Source organism: Eleutherodactylus coqui, chromosome 6 (genome assembly GCF_035609145.1).
Source record: "Eleutherodactylus coqui strain aEleCoq1 chromosome 6, aEleCoq1.hap1, whole genome shotgun sequence".
Lineage (NCBI taxonomy): Eukaryota > Metazoa > Chordata > Amphibia > Anura > Eleutherodactylidae > Eleutherodactylus > Eleutherodactylus coqui.
The window spans coordinates 135,064,010-135,079,329 of NC_089842.1; positions in this window are offsets into that span (position 1 = coordinate 135,064,010).

The following is a 15,320-nucleotide window of genomic DNA, read 5'->3' on the forward strand; positions in this document are numbered from 1 at the left end:
TCATTCTTCCACTGCACGCATTTACGCTGCACAATTATTGTGAAAACCACTCCATCTAACGAATGGCCTGCATGATAATTGTGCTCTGTAAAAGGGCCTTTAGACAGTAGGTGATGAGGCAGCTCATCTTCTTCCTCCTGTCCCATTTTTGCAGAGTCAGGTCTGTACGTGTCATAGAGCATGTTCACAATATTTTGCTTTATAAGTTAAGAAGTCATTTCGGGACTTTGCGTTCTTAAGCTGAGATGGCTGCATAATGCACATTTGTGCAGCTACGTATGCAGGAACCCAGGCAACTTGGTTGCCCCTATAATCATGTAAAGAATTTAAAAAATGACATTTAAAAACAAGAGAAAATATAATAAAAAATGAATTTATTTCAGTAAAAATGGGAGACCTTACACACAGGACCAAATACTTTCCGCCACGGAAATCCACGCCAAAGTCCGCTTGTCTAAGGGCTTCTGCAGATGGGCAATTTTGCGTGGGTTTTTGCACACACAAAATTGCTTGCGCAAAACGCAGAGAGTAGAACATGTTCATTTTAATAGGTTCTCTCACATTCTATGTTTTTGCTCTTAATTTTCACGCGTGTGAAAATATACGTGACATACTCTATTTTGTGCTCATTTGCACACAACAGGAGTCTATGGGGGTGCGCACCCTGTCATCACAAAAACATGCACTGTACTGCGAGGTTTCCTAGTATTAATCGATAACACCGGGAACTAATTAGGCTGCACAGATGCGTCCCGCGCGAATGTGAATGGACCCGTCGGTGTAGAAAAGTACAGTAGAATGCACAGATATACGCAATAGTGCTCCCTTCAAAGCGCCATTACGTCACGCTATCACCAGTGTATCTATGCCCATGCTTGTCTGCAGGAGCCCTAACTGAGGAGTTTGATGTGTAATTGATGGCAGATTTAAGCCATTCTCCACTCCCTATCAAAATCCACACGAAAGACCTGCGGATTTTTATGTGAAATATTCCACAGGATGGTAAATTCTGTCCCGAGGTCGCCAATAAGTTGATAACTATAAAGTTGTGAGTTTAACCCTTTGCAATCCAATTATGATTCAGGGTTTCCTAGGGGGCTTTCTCTTTCTGCCATTATACAATGGTGCCATCTGCTGGCTAGAGCTAGTACTGCGGTATGGGACATGCCGGAGAGGCCCCCTACAATAGAGTGGCCAGTAATCTACAGTAAGAATACCCTGCCGGATGTCTTCCAACATCGGAGCTGTACATCCTTCAATCAGAATGTCTTTACACGTCAGACAGTGGATTGGAATGGGTTAAGGGTGCGGCAGAAAATAGACGTTACATAACACATACTGTATCAACCGTGTTTTCTGCATGAAATCAATATGTTCTCTTTTAATTCTAAATTTCTCATACAAAATGTTCGGAAAAGGTTAAATGGCTGCTTTAGCACTCCAGTCATTCCAGCATATTCCGGTGCTTGTTTTGTGGGGAAATTGCACCTTTAATCAGTTTGCTGCCAGTCTTACCAGTTCTAACATGCAGATCAAACACTTGAGGCAAAAGCTACAACAATTCACAAAGTCAGTTCAAGGTTTAATCATGACAATACCAAGTAAAGGTACCTTTACACAAGGCGATTGTCGCCCAAATTCTTGATGGAAGCAGCAAATTATTGCGATAAGCATCCTATGTACATGCGGCCGCCAACAGGGCATGGTTCACCTATCGGAGTCGCTTGGTATTTAACAGAACTATAAATCAAGCGACTATCGGGCTGTCTAAACAGGAGCCGCTCAATGTTTGAGAGACACACGTATACTGTGAATGCAGGCGGCCGGCCGGAACGATCCCTTGCTGCTCCGCCTCCATTCACTTGAACGGCTATCACCCATGTGTAAAGCACAGTTGATGGGTGTTATGTGCCCAATAGTCATCTCATGAAATGGTACCCCTAAAGCGGTTTTCACATTACTTAAAATTGCTTCACAGCCACTCTTTACGTGCTGGTTGCTTCTGACCAGCACATGTGACTGCTGCAGCCAATCACTCCCTGTAGAAAGTCACTGCTGTGATCAGTGATTGGCTGCAGCAGTCACATGTCCTGGTCAGAAGCAACCAAGAAGTACAGAGTTGCTGTGAAGCAATTTTAAGTAATGAGAAAACCCCTTTAAATCTTGCTTACCAGAGCACAGTATAGCAATGTAGTATTTGATGCTCTTTCTATGCAATAGATGTATAGTTAGAAGAAATATGAGTAAAAGCATGTGTAGAAAGACATCATCCTGCTTATTCTTAAAGGCATTGAAAGTTGAAAAGTGTCACAATTGGCGCTCAGAATTCCACCAAGAACTAAACAACATAAAAACTTTGGAAACCCGTTATCAGTTATCACTAAATTATTATTTTTTTTTTTGCCAAAGCTTACTTTATGTGAGAACTGAGCTAAAGAAACAGCTATACATGGGTTTAGTTAAGGCCCCTTTACACGGGACCATTATCATTAAGGCCTCATGTCCACGGGCAAAAGAAGAATTAAAATCCGCAGCGGATTTTAACTCTTCTCCTGCCCGCGGATCCGCATCCCATAGGGATGCATTGACCACCCGCGGGTAGATCCGCGGATGGTCAATAAAAGTGATTTTAAAAAAATGGAGCATGAAAAAATCTGGACCATGCTCCATTCTCGTGCGGGTCTCCCACGGGGACGGCTCCCGCGGGCTTCTATTGAAGCCTATGGAAGCCGTCCGGATCCGCGGGAGACCTAAAATAAGAATATACTCACCTGCTCCGGATCTTCCCTTCGCCGAGGCTTCATCTTCTCTCCGTCGCGACCGGATCTTTTTTCTTCTGGCCGGCGCATGCGCGCGGCACGCAACCGACATGCCATGCACATCCGCCGGGCCGAAGAAAGAAGATCCGGCAGCGACAGAGAGAAGATGAAGCCACGGCGAAGGGAAGATCCGGAGCGTGCGAGAGGTGAGTTTATTCTTATTTTAAGCGCTCATGTCCGCGGGGCAGGAGGGACCCGCTACGGATTCTCCATGGAGAATCCGTAGCGGGCCTGATTTTCCCCGTGGACATGAGGCCTAAGAGTTGTTCAAAACTCTGCGCTCCCATGTAAAAGCATGCAGAGACTTAACGACTGAGTGAAAGTCATTCAGTTTCAGCATGCAGAGACCTAAAGGACAAGCCATTCAGGATATACAGCAGTTATTCAGTTCTAAGCATACAGTGAATGGAGGCAGGCAGGGAAAGAGAGCTCCTCGGCCGCCCCGGCTTCATGCCAACCGTGCTGTGAGCGATCCAGCAATACTTGCTCCACCGGGACATGCTGTCGGGCATCGTTTGCCCAACAGTTTGTCCCATCAAAATCGATCTTTAGTGTAATTTATCTGTTAATTTATAACTTCAGATACTGCTTTGACTATCTGCTATGAGAGGGAGAGAGAGAGCAGCTCCATTCAGTGTTTGAGCACAGAACTGTCAATATATCTGCTGTGGAATCTGATGAAGTGAAAGGAGAAAACAATTATTGTGCATTCGGTTGACAGTAGTTCCTAACCCATTGCATAAACAGATATTTTATATCAGACATTGTATGCATATTAGACTATATGTTGAGAATTCTATTGCACAGTTTTTTTTTTAGTTTGCATCTATGTTTCCATGCAGTCAGCATTTGATTAATTAACAAAGCAAATCACCTCAAAGTTTCTGGAAGTTCTGAAATCTGGAGCCATAATGCTTTGTGGTAAGGAACTGAGTTCTAAATGTATACCATGAATAGTAATGTTCAGTACTCTCTCATCTTTGCTTTGAAATTCAGAGGTTATCCCAAACTGCGGATCTGACTTTGGTACAAAATGCCTAGTAGAACAGTTGAATACAATTGATTTAGTTGTGTCAGAGATAAGATGAGTAGTTATGATACACATTAAAATACCAGATGTATGTATCAGATTTACATTACACAGCATGAGCTATTTTTGCCCTTTAAGCTTTATTCTTCATGCTTATCTCCACATTCTCATGGATATTCTCCCATTAGGCCTCACTAACGATTGAGAAGAATCACAGTTTGATCTATTTCATATGTGGCCAAGTTACTTAACCAATAAATAAAAGAGAATCTTTTCATTAACCCATTACAGACTCTCATAATACTTTGTCAATTTTGGCTAATTTTCAGCAATCATATTCTGAAGGAACAAGAAAAAGGATGGGTGTATATGTTGAAGAATTTATTAAAACTATTTTATAATGTCAAATTCAAATATACCACCGGGTTCAGGGCTGTGGAAGAAGGACTGTACTGCCACATTAAAATGTCTACATCCCTCCCCACCTCATCTATCATTGCAGCATAAACCCCATGCTCAGCAACCTGGATTGAGTCCACTACAAATAACACATCTAAAATATTTTATATTACCCTCTGTAATACAGAAATAACAGTTCCACTTGTAGTGCATATATAATAGCACTAACCAAAATGCACACATAATAGTATTAAATGTAGTGCATATATTACCAGTGATATGTTTCTGCAAAAATGTGATGGAAAATACCATTTACAGTTCCTGTATTTTCCTTTGAGCTGTACAATAAACATAGGGAAGGAGAGCTGTTGGCTCTTGTTTTCATTGTGCTACTTTTGAGGACTTATATAATTAACAATTATCATACCCATAGTTTTCTTCACCCTCAGGTGCCACCAACACACAATGTTATGATTAAAGGCCCATTCGCATGCAAAGATAATCTTTCAAACTATTGAAAGATTGAAGGTTTTAGTGACCTTTTTGCACAAAGTGTTAATAGCCAGTAATGCCCATTAACACTTTATCATCTTCATTTGCATGTAAAAGGGCCTCCGAGATTTGTTTGCAGATTGCAGCATGTGACTAATCACACGCCCAGCTGTGTGCACAGCTGCATTATTCTTCACAAGGCTTCTGGAAGAATACAATGTAATGTCCATCTTCCGTGGAGAACACAGCATGCAGTCTGTTGAGAGATACTTTATCTCTCTGCGGATGATCAATGGATTTTAAGTTCACCTTAAAATCATTAGTCAGATGAAAAGTGCACGATGGCAGCGTTAACACATAATGATTATAATTATCGCTTATTTTTGGTCATTTGAACTAATTTTGAGCGATATTCGTTGCATGTAAATGGGCCTAAAGACTGGCATCAGGATAATGTATGTAGCGGCACCCGGGAGTTACGAATGTAAAATTTGCCCCACCGAGCAAATTTGCAGTGGGTTGCCAGTCTCGACCTCTATAAATTCTATGTTAATTTTTATTTTCTTACATGTTGCTGGTCCTGGCCATCAGCCTTTCTCTTTTATCAATATGTTCTATGCAGGGGGAGCTAATGATGTCTGTTCACGTCTGACTCCTAGACTGTACTTAAGGCCCATTTGCATGCAAAGACAATCTTTCAAATGATTGAAAGATTGACAGTTTTAGCAATCGTTTTGCATAATGTGTTAATGGACACTAATGTCCAGTAACACTTTATCAGCTTCATTTGCATGTAAAAGGGCCTCCGGGAGCTGTTTGTGGAGCACAGCATGTGGTCTGAGCTCCACACACAGCTTCATTGTTCTTGCATGGGCTGTCATAAGAATACAATGTAATCTCCAACTACCGTGCAGAACACAGCGTGCGGTCCCTGTTATCTCTCTACAACTGAATGATGGATTTTAAGCTGCGAAGAGTGAACGATGGTAGCGTTTACACGCAAGGATTATCACTCATATGCCATCGTTGGAATGAATTTTGAGTGATAATCATTGTGTGTAAATGGACCTTTAGCTTTGCTTCCAATCTTTTAGCGATAGCCACCGCTCCTAATTAATCAGGACCTGTCCAGACTGAGCAGCACACTCCCAAGCTGCCTCTTATGCACTCGACACTCCAGTATTTTTGCAAGCAACCTTGCTGACTCCTCTTAGGTTAGTCAGTCCAGCAGTGACTGACTGCAGTGTACAGACTACATTTGGTTAGGCGAGTAGATAGCTGCTGAGTGCTGATTGATCCCCAATTTAGTAGTTCCCTAGTGCTGGAATGACCATTGCTGCCTTGGTCTAACCAGGGCTGATTAATTCTGCATACACTGGGCTCAGGATTGGGATTTCAGTAGGGTCTGAGACTATTTCATTATAAATTGTGAGGGGTGGGGTTCTGTTACACTGTATGTAAGAGGTTTAGTTATTATGTGTGAGCTTGACTCACTTGTAAGACCACTAGAGAATGACACAATTATTGAGGTTCAGATTGGTGGTAAACTTAAGAGCAGTTTACTTAACAGGAGGCACAAAGTTCTTTACAGTCACAATAGGTACACGTCTTTGGGGTATAAAGTCTATAGAAGGCACAGAGCTTGGTGGTTACAGTAATGGTACAAGCGTTGGTGGTTACAGTCTCTTTAAGACGCACTTAGTTTGATGATTGCAAATTTCAAGCAACAGTCTCCTGCGAAGAGCACACAGCTTAATGGTTGTTGTCTCTTTGCAGGGCATGTAGCTTATTGGTTTCATTCTCTTTGCAGGGCACTTAGCTAATAGGTTCACAGAGCCTTCACAGGGCACTCACTTGAACAAAATAGAACTCTGCAACAGGTTACACCCAACAACGTGATCCACAAGTGCAGACTTCCAGAATGCAGTCTGGAACTGCCCACTTTACCAGGAACACTTGCTAAAGGTGACTCTCTCCAGCAGGGCAAGCCTCAGGTTAGATGGTGCCCTGTGGGAAATTTTATATTGCACCCCCCCCCCCCCCCCCCCTCATTCCACATCATAACAAAAAATACTAGGTAGAACTTTCACGGGCTAGACAAACAAATACGGTCTATTTAATGTGTTTTAGACCCGTTTCCTAATAGCATATCATGGGCTTGACCACCTGACATTACAGCCAGGTTTCATTCACGTCTTTTCAGAGCTATAACTTTTTATTTTTTAGTCATAGTTTTAGTGAATTCAGCCTTAAAAAATTGGACGAAGCTTAGTTGATTACCAAGTATTGCTGTGTGCCCACTACAGAGAAGAGAGGGAGCCAACTGAAGGGCAAAGGCTCGTCTCTAGAAGGGGAGTTGACCCACTGCCCCGTTGCTCCCCCCACCCCTTCCCAGCAACTGTGCTCTGTACGACAGCCTAGGTTGCATACAGCTAAGGTCGGCCCTGCTCTACTGCTCATAGCTCCATACAAGGCTGCAGTCACAAAAGTCAGCAGATCTATGGTAGCCAGGGACATAACTACAGGGGATGCAGAGGATGCGATTGCACCCGGGCCAAAGGAGCCTTAGGGGGTTCCATAAGGCCTTTCTTTTACATATTGGGAACCCAGTACTATGAATAAAGCATTATAGTTGGGGGCCCTGTTACAGGTTTTGCATTGGGGCCCAGGAGCTTCAAGTTACGCCTCTGATGGTAGCAGATCACCATCCACTGGATCCCAGGGTCTCTACAGCTCAGTTTTATTCTTGCTAGACCAAACGTCAGTTCTCGAAGAATAATTCATGACTCTTATATTTCAGTGAGTCTTGGACTCAATGACACTGATGCACTCAGTGCTACTATGTCACAACACCAGACCACAATTATAGTCTCAGACTCAACCCTTAATGAAGCCCATGTGGTGCTACACTCAGCATCCTAACCCGGGACCGTTCATATACATAACAACATAACAGGCAGTTAACTGTTTAGATTCCACAGTACCTGTAGCACATAACAACAGCATGGGAATGCTACACTTGACAGTCCTCATTATGGTCACTAGGATCTTGGTGGTCTACAATATAACAAGTAGTAACAGCTCAGTTCATACTTTTGATAATGGTGTGCAGTACATGACAGTATCTCCAGCAATACCTTTGCACGTCTTCTTCAGCGCTCCAGTTATATTCTCGGGGCGTAATGCTGGAGTGAGAAAACAACCTGCAGGAAGAAACACCTGGAACAGGGGAACATAGGTAACAGGGTAAGCTGTCCAACAAGATAGTTAAGCTTGGCATGGGAATGGAATGTGAAAGAACAATGTACTGAGGGAAAGCCGCACCAGAGTGCAAGCAAGGGAATATTGCTGTTGCTGCTGGTAAGGTTTAGAGAGACTGTGTTGTGTGCCTCTGCAAAGAATTGCAACCACCAAGCTATTTATCTCAGTCAAGATGTGTAACAATTAAAGATTAATTCACGCACCTCACAATTGTTGTGGAATATTGGCTGTTGAATGCACACTGAAATTCTGCAACAATACATGGTACAATGTAAGTGAATGGAGGTTCAACAGACTCTGCAGCAGAAAATAGACATGCTGCCAATTTTCAAATCCTCAGCATGCAGAAATGCAGAAGATTTTCATAGTGGATTTCTTTCATTCATTGCAATGATGTAGAGTAAAAACAGTATGGCAAGTGTATTGTCTCATAGTAAGCAAATGTGCATTCTGGTTAGCCCTGCTGGGTCCGTGTCATTGTCTTCACCACCTTTGAGTGGGGTCCAGTCACACGCTATGGCCTAAAAGCCATAATGACTGATCCCCTCACAAATTTCTCGAAGTCAGTGCTCCTTTCACACAGATGTATTTACGTGCAAAAATTGCGAGCGCAAAATGCAAAGAATAGAACGCATTTCTTGCGGGAGCAAAAAAACATGTCCTGTTCTATCTTTCTGCAAATTTATGCAGCAAAGGACCTCCTAGAAGTCTATGGGAGGTGCCCAAATACACACACAAGACTGTTAGGGATATTCCAGGAACCTAAATGATATGTTGCCAAGCTCCAAATTAGTAGAAGTTCTTTTAAGCCTGGAGAAGTCAATGAGACACAGACATGTAGCTGTATCCAAAGAATTCTGAGTTAATTCCAAAAGCATAGAGCTTTTATCAGAAGAGAATACACTGCGCAAAACTGTGGGGAAAAGAACACACCGAGACTTCATTAGGCTAAATAGCCTTTTAAATCATGATTGGGGGGTCGTTGTGCACGCATATGAATAGGCCCTGCATGTGCAAAAACATACAGTGTTATGCGCAGACACTCGCGCAAATCAACCTAGTTCACTGTGCAAATACGTTGTGCTGAGAGGAGCATATTTGCGCATACGCTCGTCTGAAGGCGCCCTCAATGTGAAAGGCTTGTAGATTATTATAAGAAGCACAGAGCCCAGGAGGGGAAGAGGGCCGAGGCTGTTGGGTCAGGCACAGCAATTGGGCCCCCCTGATTTTAATTTTTAAGTCTGATTATTGAAGTACAAAAATACCTCCTATGTCGCACCCTGGCAGCTGTAATCGGCACCGCAGTCCTCGCTGTTTGCCTTCCGGGTTATGTGATCATGTGACACACATGATCACTGCATTCATTGCCTGGCCAAACTGAGACCGGGGAATGTCAGTAGCGACCATGTCTGTCCTATGATTGCAAAACCCAGAAGGCAAACAGTGGCGCCGACAATAGCTGTAGTCACATATTTAAAAAGGGACAAAAGGTGGCATAGCTTCAATATGTAAAAGGGGAAAAAGGGTGCCATATATGTGTAAAAAGGGGCAAGAGGTGGCCTAAATATGTAAAAGACAGCAAGAGACGGTCTAAACATGTAAAATGGCGCTAAAAATTGCATCTTAATAGAAAGGGGGTAAGCTGTGGCATCTATTTGAAAATGGGGGCAGGAGGTGGCACACAGATTTTACAAATCTATATATGTAAAAGGGGGCAAAGGGTGTCCATAGGAATACACCTGGAGTTATGACCACTGTTACCCAGCAGTTTTTGCTTTACTGATACTCATGTTTGCTCATCTGCTTATGTTCCCTCATTGCTGGCAAGCAATTCCCTTTGGGCTGCCTGCACACGGGCAGATTTTTGCTGGGGAATCCTGAGTGGGCCTCCGCCACCAGGTTCCGCAGCAATAACCCTCGATAGCATGCTATAGGAAAAGTGATTCTTCATGCACACGATCGGAAACCAATTGCCGTTTCTGTTCGCAGATGAAAAATCGCTGCATCCTCCATCTTCCTGCGATTCCCGTATGGACGGCTTCCATTGACGTTAATGGAAGCTCTCTGATTCGCAGTCTATCCGCAATTGAAATTGTGGACGGGTCGTGGATTCCGCAGCAAAAGCAGGAGTAAAAAAAAAAAAACTGTACTGCGCATGTCCGTGCAGACCATCCGCAGTACAGATGAAGATCAAGAAAGGCAGGTACGTGCAGACGCTGGGCGGATTCCGTGCGGGATTCCCCATGTGGAATCTGTGCGTTTCTGTGTGCAATCGGCATTATAACAATAACTTCTTAGGCCGTCTTCACACATGGTGTAAATGGTGCGGAATTTCTGCTGTAGCAATTGCTATGGAAATTCTGCAGTATTTACAGTACTTCACTGCACTGAATCTGCAGTGTTTTGAAAAGAGCTGCGGATTCTAAATCCACACTATTTATACTGTGGATTTTAACCCTTGAAATACAAGGGTTAAAAGTCGTGACAAATCTGCAAGAAAATATGCTGCGAAATCTGCACCATTTAGGCACACATTTGGCTACTGCGGAATTGCAGTGTATTTGTTTCAGGTTTTCCATTTACACCCGTAGCAATTACACTTTGTGTGAAGGAGGCCTTATAGTATTTAACTGACCATTTTCTAAACCAACCTATTAACTATCTGTTTTTTGCTCTTTATTGCTTTTTTTTTATCGTTTTTGAAATATTGTTAGACTGAGAACTGCGAGGAATTAAAATGGCTTATTAAGTGAGTGTTATTCCGTGCTCGCCACACATCGAACTCATTTAAAGGTATCTAGTCATTGTTATGATTTTCATGTTATTATCAGCTAAAGTTTTAAAGCTATTTATTTCTGTAAACCTTTTTTTAAGAAATGATATTAATAATTAAGTAATTTTTTGAATTTTTCAGTTTTCTGCATTTTTTTGCATTTCGGAGGCTAATATTGCTGCTTCTATATTTGCCACTAGATGTCGGAACAACAGAGATGTAATTACAATGCTATTGCTATACAACTGAGCCATGGATAAGGAGCTCCACACTGGAGTCTCATCTTCTTTGTGAGAGAATGAAATATCCCAACACTGAATACATTAATTTCAGCTACAATATTATCAAACATGCCATGTTTGCGCACATTTTGATCAAATTGTGATAGCCCATCTGCCAGCAAGAAACCAACCTAGGACCTCAGCTGGAAGAGAGGTCAGGAAAAACACATGGCCGTAGGCACAACTATGCTCGCCGCTACGTAGCGTCATTGCTCATGAACATTTCAAGTTATTTTTGGAGTATTCAAACGCCAAACTATAGCATGCAAGTTTAAATAATATAGCGGGAATATAGGTCCTGCCTATCTTTCCCACACATAGTACTATGTGTGTAAGAATCCCACTGGTGGAAACGAAACCATTATTTATTTTGTCCCATGATGCAAAAAGGGACTAAAACAGTCCTATGTGAAGTCCTCAGTCTGAGTGTTAACGTTCCATCTAAATTAGGCCACCTTGTCGCTGTCGGATGGACTCTCACCATTTGATCAAAATGTACGCTAAGAACCTCAATTATTTATATGGTACGCTCAGCGATATTCAGTTCAAATTCATATATTGAGTGTTGGCATATTTCATAGTGCTTTTAGTGTGCTGTTATACCATGAATGTGTTTGCCATTTGCTTTCAGCCTCTTTAGATAGTAACACGCACCCATCTATGTTTATTCTGCTTTGGATGTGCGGTCTGATTCGCTTTGTATTGCAGTTACTTTTTATAATATTTATAAAATGCGACTTTTTAAAAGTTGCCAAAAAGTTCCATCTGCGTACAATGCAGACTGTTTGGCATTAACCCCTTAGTAACCAGCCTATTTTGTGCCTTAAGGCCCAAGCGATTTTCATAGTCGCATTGTATGACCCATAATTCGTTGACATAGCCATGTAAGGGCTTGTTTTTTTGTGCCGAGTTGTATTTTTTATTGGCACCACTCTGTTGTACAACTTTTATTACATTTTTGAGGGGTGAAATGGAACCACCTTCCCCAGAAATTCTGACATTATTTTTTGGGTTTTGTTTGTTCAGCGATCACCATTCTGTAAAAAGAACATGATAACTTTCTTATCTGGATCAGCGCAATTACTGGGGTACCAAGTTTATATAGATTTTTTTTTTTATTTTTTACTACTTTAGCACAAAAAAACACATTTTAAAGAAAAACAACTGAAAATGCTTTGAGCATTATAAGAGCCTACTTATACGGCCGTAGGCGTTTTACGTGCACCCGGCGCCGCCGTAAAAACGCCTGAACAGTAAAGGGCCTGGCCAAGGCCGCAATGCCATGGGGCCTGGGGAGACATTCCTCCTTCCGTCCCCCTCACCAGCTCACCTCCTCTCTCCTTCCCTCCGGATGTTTGCAATGGGAGGAGCAGAGCTAAACCCTGCCCCCGCCCCTTCCTATTGCAAACAGCGGCAAGGGGCGGAAAGGAGCAAAGGCTCCCGTAGGAATCTATGCAGCTGCAGCGGAAATACACCCCTGTGCACTGATGCATTGTAAGCCAATCCATCAGAGTGGCAGCATATATCAGCTGGGCGTGAAAACTCGGCTGATATATGACCGTGTAAATAAGTCCTAAAATCCACAGCCTTGTTATATTTCAAGCAGTGGAGCTGAGTGGGGCTTGTATTTGGTGGGAAGAGTTATAGTTTTTATTGGTACCAGTTTGATATACATGTGACTTTTGGGTTGTTTTTTATTGTGTTTTTTGAGAGGTGAACAAAAGAGAAAAATAGCAATTTTATCATTAATTTTTAAATTATTTTTATGCTGGTCACCATGCAAGGTAAATAACAAAATATGTTCATTCTTTAGGTTGTTAGGAATGCAGTAATACATATTGTGTGTTGCTTTTTTAAAAATTTGCTTTGCATTTTATTCATTTAGAAAGGGTATTTGTGAGAAAAACATGTAGATTGTTTTTTTAAACTGTATTTCTTTATAAAAAATGAAAACTTTATTGAACTTTTTTTTGTCACTATTTTTACAGTCCCTCAAGAGGACTATAGACAAATGATTGTTTGATCGCTAGGATAGTACATGTCATTACTTATGTAGTGCATTCTATTATGCCTATGATATTAGCCTATTAGAGTGTAGGCCAGAACTATTAGGCTGAGTTACATGGCAGACATGAAAGCCTTTGTCAGTCTTCTGGCTGCCATGGGAGCCCATTGGTACCTTGCGATTACATTGTATAGTGTCGATGAATGACAGGAGGAGCCACCTCCTCATGACATCTGCTTACATGCTGCAGTTGTTATTGACTGTAGCATGTAAGGGGTTAAACTATCAGGGCTGAGATTTCTACATTTCTGGCTGTTAGAGCAGGAGTCTGGCTGTCAGTAGTCAGCCAAGCCACTGCCTTAAAAAGATGTATGTGCAGATTTAAAGCTCATTAGTGATTGCCGTAAAAAGGTGTATTGATGGTCACTAGAGCTGAGCGAGTATACTCGCTAAAGGCAATTGCTCGAGCGAGCATTTCCTTTAGCGAGTATCTCCCCCGCTCGAGACTGCAGGTTCGGGTGCCAGCGCGGGAGAGCGGTGAGTAGCGGCAGTCAGCAGGAGGGAGCGGGGGGAGAGAGGGAGAGAGAGATCTCCCCTCCGTTCCGCGCCGAGCAATTGCCTTTAGCGAGTATACTCGCTCATCTATAATGGTCACCAAGGTGTTAGAGGGGTTTCCGAGATTTTTAAAAAATTTACAGATTTAAAATAGTGTATAAAAAAAGATGGTTACTTACCAATTGCAGCAGCTCCCCGTCCAGTCTCTTTAGGCCTCATGTCCACGGGGAAAATCAGGCCCGCTACGGATTCTCCATGAATCCGTAGCGGGTCCCTCCTGCCCCGCGGACATGAGCACTGAAAATAAGAATAAATCAGAATAAACTTACCTCCCGCCCGCTCCAGATCCTTCCTTCGCTGCGGCGTCATCTTCTCTGCGTCGCAGCCGGATCTTCTTTCTTCGGCCCGGCGGATGCACAGGATGACGTCGGTGACGTGCCCCGTGCATGCGCCGGCCCGAAGAAAAAAGATCCAGCCGCGACGGAGAGAAGATGGCGCCGCGGCGAAGAGAAGAACCGGAGCGGGTGAGTAAATTCAGATTTTTGTCTCCTGCGGATCCGGACGGCTTTAGAAGCCCGCGGGAGCCGTCCCCGCGGGAGACCTGCACAAAAATGGATCATGGTCCAGATTTTTTCATTCTCCATTTTTAAAAAATCCCTTTTATTGACCATCCGCGGGTATTTATCTACCCGCGGGTGGTCAATGCATCCCTATGGGGTGCGTATCCGCGGGCAGGAGAAGAGTTAAAATCCGCTGCGGATTTTAATTCTTCTTTTGCCCGTGGACATGAGGCCTTACCCGCTGGAGTCTCGGTACCGGCTTGCGTGCATGAAATCACTCAGCCAATCACAGGCTTTTGGGAACCGTGGTAAAAGCACTGCTAAAGCCTGTGATTGGCGAGCGATCATGAGCACAATGAATGACAGGTGACCGTCCTCCGCCTTTTTCCAGGATCTGAGCAGCAGGCACCAGGGCTCCAGCGCTGGTCGTGGGGTCTCTGAAGTAGATCAGTAGCCATTTTTTCTTTATTTTACACCATTTGAAGCCTGTTAATTTTTTTTAAGTCCTGACAAACGCCATTAAAGGGAATTTTTTATCTGCTTTTTGCCCTATAAACCAAGCTAATGGGCTGATTATAGGTGAAGTCCAGGAATGTACATGTTATACTTACCTCCCCTGTCATTCCCCTGATGTGAACGCTAAAAGCCGCCATCAACACATTGAGTGGTGCTACTAAATAGTTTGCCTGCTCTAATTTTATAATGGGCTACTCAGCAGCGCCGCTCAGAATTCACTGCAGCGGTAGCTGTCAGCGCCCATACAGGGGGAACGACAGGGAAGATTAGTATATAACTTACTTCTCTGGAGTCCACGGGTCACCTACTTTCAGCCCGTAAGCTTAGTTTATAGGGCTACAAGTAGGTGTCAGAGTGTCTTTAAATGTAAGCCACAAAAGATAACCAAAAGCGCCAAATCATCTCCATTACAAAATGCAACAAATATAAAAAATGGCATGCAACACTAGATAAATTTTTTACAAAATACTAACACTTTTATATAAAACCTATCATTGAAAGAATTGCGTCAGTAGTTTATGCAGTATCACCTGCAGTAACGAAAATGTACTCATCACAAAAAAACCCTATAAAATAGAAGTCATCATGGCGATCAGCTAATTTTGCTGGAGAAGCAGCAGCCTGCCAGA